Raw genomic sequence first — 6,195 nt, forward strand, 5'->3', positions numbered from 1 at the left:
TAAATGAACTAAGATTTTTGAAGAAAAAATTAAAATTATAAAAAAACTCATACCTTAATAAAAAAACTAATTAAAAATTCAATAAAAATATAAAATTATTTTGAAAAAAAAGTTATAAATTAAACTTAAAAAATTTTATGTTTACTCAAACAAATCTATATTTTTTGATAAAAAATATATTCAAATTTGTTCCTGTAAAATTTAATTAGTTTTTAATATATTTTTACAAATTAAATTTTTAATGTATTTTTTAATATCTAAATGACTTTTTTAATAAAAAAATAAATAATTTTTTATATCGCGTAATTAGTTTAAAATTTTAATTTTCTTAATCATTCGAAATGATTTTTCTTAATAGCTAAATTAATTTTTTAAGATTTACTTAAAAAATTATTGAATCTTTCTCATTTTTATTTTGAAAGGTACAATTTAATAGTTGTCAAAATTTAAGAGACAAAATTGCTAATTGACAAAAATACATCATCATTTAAATGGAATAATGAGACAGAACCTAAGGACTAAATAATTTTTGTAAATATAGTAGTTTAAGAGATTCTTAACAAGCCATATATTAATATTTTTGAAAGTTGAGAAGGAAAAATTGTTAATTATTCTTTATTTGAACTTCTTCACAAGGTTTTATTGTTTTTTTTTTTTTTTGAAACGGGATTTTATTGTATTTACAAATCAATTTTCTTATTTAATAAAAAAAAACATTTTAATTTCCTTTGTGAACTTGTTGTCATTCTTAGTCCTCACCACCTCATGATCAATCCTCGCCACTTCAGGCTTATTCAGATTATTTAGGTTATTGATTATTTTGACTAGCTTTGGCTCTCCATCCATGGGAAGCTCCTCATTTCCAACCAGTAACAGTAATGTCGTTCATTGAGAAGTTGGGAGTTAAAGAGGACCCCTTTCAAGATTCTTTCTTCATCTACAGTACACACTAATTCCTTTTGTTTTTATTTACAATTTCTTTGTTTTAGATTCGCTTTCAATGAATTTATGTTCGTACTTTGACATTTTTTTTTATTCACTCAAGTGTTTGTAGAAATGTCCCACTGAGTTTGTTCTTGCTTTAGATTCTATCTTTGTTTTCCTGATATAATCTGCAAAAAATTCCACCAAATTCAAGAGAACTTATTCATTCATCTCTATTCCATTAAGAAATTGATTAATAAACTATGAAAAATTTGATTTTAAAGAAAAATTGAGAAAATAATTAAACTAGAAAGATTTACCTCAAAGATTTTGGGATATTGTATATTATGATTGAAGAGAGAAGAATTTTATTAAGAATGTACATATTTTAAATTTATTTTTATAAATTTGTAACTTATTCTTAATATAAGTGATTGCTGAACATGACCACTTAAACATAATTTTCTAAAGAATTCTTCATCCAAACCATTTATTGTTCACAATTCTATATAATATATATATTTGCAGAATTCTATATAATATATTGATTTGCTATGTCTCTAATAAAAATTTTCTTCTTATCAACAATTTATTTCTCGACACTACAAGTTATTATAGTAAATATGTCATAAAATTATGAATTATTTTAGTCTCTTATTCATCTTAATAGAATCGATACATACTCAGCATTGTTTTGTTGTGCTTATTATTGAATATAATCTTCAGCTCTTTCCTTGAGAGTAAATGGAAGATTGAGTTGCATCGTTCTGCCTCTTTCACATTTATGTATGTGTAAAAATTTAAATTAGTATTTTTTTTTGTTCAAAATCCTATGTGATTGAATTTGTTCAAATTGCCAATGATCTATTTACAAACATCCACATTTATACATAATGTGACACTTATAATATACATTGGTCAATATGCTATAAGTTTGTATTAATTTTGTAGGTTGCTTATTTGGTATGATATGAAGCTAGTGCTTGTGGGCTGGATTGGCTCTTCCCCAATCCAGGAAGTATAATAACAATCACTTGTTTAAAAGAAGGAACAAGTTTATGGATATTGCATACAAGAAGTGAGTTTATTCATTTAATATGTTTGGTTTTTATTTTCATAGGTAGATCTCTATAAAGCATATGTAATTACACTTTTCTAATACTTAAGTTGATTATATTAATACTGCTACTTATGTAAAAGTACGATTCCACTTGGTCCAATTTATGTGACTACATTATTGTTGTCTTGGCTTTTTAAGATCTTGCCTTATAAAATTATATATATTATATATAAGTCCTTTCCTTCCTAAATTATATACATTGCTACTTCTACTATTTTTGTTTTACTTTCCTACTATAGAAATTTTATTTTGTTAACACTAAACAATAATATTGGGTCATGAACTATTTGTTTTTGAGCTATGACAGATCTACTGAAAAATTGAAAAAACTATTTATATATCTTCATGATTTACTTAGAATAACCAACATTTTGTAGAAGCATAGAAGAATTACGCTTCAAAATCGTAGAAGTTGCAAAGAGCTCCAACATGAAAAAGGTGAAGATCTTGCCTTTTGTATATTATTTCGAACTCTATAATGTAATAACATGTCACTTTCAGAGTGAAATTCAGGTAGTTTTAAAATTTTCTATTATTTGATATATTTATGTCCTCTGGTCGCTTTCTTGTGATATTTTTTAAAATTTATACTATGCATTTATATATTTTATCCATGCTAATTTTAAGATTAAGCTTTAAAATTTAAGTTGATAATGACATTTTTAACTTCTAATTGGATAGTAATATTTGTTAATAGTCTTACAACATAGGATTCAAGGAAAACTATGGAACTGAAGATTTCAATTGAGATTGAACATAAAGGGTTTGGAGGTGGATTCAATTCATAGGAGCTTTAGAAGCCAAGTTACTTGCAGTTAGGTTATCTCTTGAGACAGCTCTTTCAAAAGATAGGATAAACAAGTGACAATTAAATCTGGCTCCATAGTAGTAATTAAGGCTTTTGAAACGAAATCCCTTCTAAAGGTTTGGGGCTCATGATCTATTTTGTATTTTTATTATGCCCACCTAAGTTTATTTCTTTATTTCTTGTAGTGATAATGTATTGCTTGCTTCTCTTGCTGTGTGGGCAAGACTATCTAATGTCAATAGTCAAGAATTTGGTCTACCACTTTTAGCATTTTTGCTATCAAAATATCATGAGACTTATTTAGCATACAGAAACAAAAATAAATGGTTTAGAAAGTTATCACTAGTATACTATATATAGTGTATAATTTATCTCCAACTGAACATTATAATATAAAATATATATTTTTTTGGTTGTTTTGCTACAGTGTCTTTTTTTTTTTTTAAGAAAAGCGTAATTTGATAAATAGAACAGTTAGACTTCACGGTCATTACATAATATGTTTATCGGGATGGTAGATAGCGGAATGTCACCAAATATCTTGTGGGTAAACGCCTACTTAGCTACATTATGGGCAATAAAATTACAAGTCCTGCTAATATTAGAGAAGATACATTAGAAAATAAAGCGCATCAGAAAGTCAAGACTAGACGTATGAACCCGAACTACCCTACCAAGATGGTTCCTGGCTACAGCTGCTATACACATGCTATCAAGCCCCACTTTAACATCGCAATTCAGTTTGATCTAATCCTGAGAGTGGGAGACTAGCTCTCCTTCAAGCAAGGGACAGGAGAAGGGAAAATAGTAGCATGTACATCTGCAAAAGAAAATCGAATAAAGTCAATACACTTCTTCACATCTAAGGTAAGATTATTATGTACCTTCTCATTTCGAGTGAGCCAGATGGTGTCGACCACAAGAGACACATACAGGAAAACCTCCTCCACAGCAATCCCCTTGTGTTTCATGTCCCAAATGAATTTGACCCAGTCCCACATACAGATACCGGTGTCACAGATCGAATAAATACCCCAATGAGAAGATCGCCAGGCATAGAAAGCCACATCACAAGTAAGAAATAAGTGCTCCATAGTTTCCTCATCCCTTCCACACAAAGGGCATCTCTCATCCTCAATGTGAAATCTTTTCCTAATCATAGACCTGACAGGGAGGGCGCTGGAGAGAATGCACCACCAAAGAACCTTATGTTGCTCCAAAACATTACTGCTCCAAAGTTTATTCCAAAGCGAGGGAGCAACCTCACAATGGGTAGCTCTTTTCAAGGCCTGAGTAAGATTAACAGATTTGCAAGAGAAATGACCATCCCTTTCAAGAGTCCGCATCCACTTATCTTGACCCGTGCTAGAGGGAGCACCATCTCTTAAAATTGCAGAACAGTCTCATGATCGAAAAGGTAATTCAACTTGTGGATATCCCATCCACCATCTGTAGAAAAAAACTCCGCAACAAATTTGTGGTCCCTAGCAGGAGAACCATTGGGCTTAAGGAGGAAATTCTTCATGTGAGGGATCCAAGGTTCCTCCCAAATTAGTGTATTCCTCCCATCCGCCACCAATTTGCAAGCACCTTTTTTTTTAAGATGGACTTGGTTTTAACAATATTTTTTCAAAACCAAGAGTTAGAGTCTTAATAACCACAGTTAAAGAACTCTTTTCCTTTGAGATATTTCGCTTCAAGCACCCTACAACATAGAAATTGACTACCATTAAGGATGTTTCACCCCCACTTAGCCAAGAAGGCATGGTTCATTTCTCTAGATTTTTTGAAATCTAGACCCCCAAGGGATTTTAGTAGGCAAATTTTATCCCACGCTTTTGCTACAGTGTCTCACTGTATATAGTGTGCCATTATAGATTATTGTACTTTTTATTATAATATTAATATTATCTGACTTTATATATAAGGGTATATAAGGGGTGTGATGTAAAACTTCATCTTACTTTGAGAGACAAATTACATTTTACTGTAGTAAGTATTGCTTTTACTTTTTTTTTGAAAGAACTAAAGGGAGTTCATTGCAAAGAAAAGTTGGGAATCACAATAGGGGATCCCTCCCTAAAAATGTAGCCATTACACTGACTAATCTGACTATTCCGTCTAGCCCATTTTGCTAAATCATCACAAGCAACATTGTCTCTACGAGAAATAAAAAAGAAATTACAATCATCAAACAACTTAAAAAGATTCAGTACCTCCGAAGCCAGAGGTTTCAACTGCCAACTAGGGGGGCATCTTCGTTTCTTCAAAGCATCAATTAAAACTTTTGCATCCGAAGCAGCAGCATAATTCTTAAATCCTCTCTGAACCGCAAGCTGCATCGCCCATTGGATTGCTAACAACTCAGCCTCAGCCGCGGAGGAGGCCGCCACCTGCTTTGCAAACCACTCCGTTTTGTTGCGTTGTCTATCCAACAAACCAACCGCGAGGCCTGCCTTATCCTCCTTCCACGACGCATCGGAGACACAGAACACTTCCACGTTATTGCAGATTGTTTGCCTACTAACAACACCGGGCGTTGTTGCATCTAAAGCCGCATCCGCCTCCATTGATAGGAAGGACTCCGAGTATCGTCTCATAATGGAGTTTCTAATCTGCTGGATGTTCACCACGCCCCCTTTGAAGAGAAGCTCATTTCTAGCCTTCCATATTCCTTTGAATAGACACCCCACGAAGGAAAGAAAGCTAGCAGAATGCTCACTCGGGTTTCTGTCCAGCAGCCACTCTAATCTATCCTGAATTGACCAATCAAATCCAATCCCTCCCCGAATGGAGAAGGGGCTACTAAACCAGAGTGCCCGTGCACAAGGACAGTCCCAAAAAATATGCGTATTGGATTTGGTTGCTTCCCCACACATAGACCAAGTTTTATCCTGCAAGAAAACTAATCTCTCTCTAGTTGGAAGACAATCCAAAATCACTCTCCATAACATGATCGAGTGTCTGAAATGCACACTTGAGCTCCAAATTTTCTTCCACAGTTTACTCTCTACTCTCTGCCCATTACCTTGAGACGCTTCAAACCCTCTCTTCACGGTGAACATTCCATCATTTGCCTCTTTCCACACCACCACGTCCCTGTTGTCAAGCGGTAAACGAGCAATTCTACCAATTCTGTCACCCACCGAATCACCAAACATCTCCTTAAGAAGAGTCATATTCCAATTACCATTATCCAGAGTAATATCAGCAATGGACCGAAGGTTAGGAAATCTCGGCCTAACTTGATTCATGAGGTTTAGGAAGTCACAGTAGTCAAGCCATGGAATCCATGGCTGCTTCCATATGTCGATCGTGTCCCCCCTACCAACTAGTGTCATGG

The 6,195-nt window shown here is 33.1% G+C and overlaps 1 long non-coding RNA gene across 1 annotated transcript; it reads left to right on the forward strand.

Moving 5' to 3' along the window:
- The first annotated feature begins 650 nt into the window (after nucleotides 1–650).
- On the forward strand, nucleotides 651–3,176 carry LOC115714790 (uncharacterized). Its single transcript, XR_004011122.2, has 4 exons — nucleotides 651–942; nucleotides 1,876–2,002; nucleotides 2,422–2,482; nucleotides 2,742–3,176. It is a non-coding gene; the product is annotated as an uncharacterized LOC115714790 (long non-coding RNA).
- The last annotated feature ends 3,019 nt before the right edge of the window (nucleotides 3,177–6,195 follow it).

Source organism: Cannabis sativa, chromosome 4, assembly GCF_029168945.1.
Source record: "Cannabis sativa cultivar Pink pepper isolate KNU-18-1 chromosome 4, ASM2916894v1, whole genome shotgun sequence".
NCBI lineage: Eukaryota > Viridiplantae > Streptophyta > Magnoliopsida > Rosales > Cannabaceae > Cannabis > Cannabis sativa.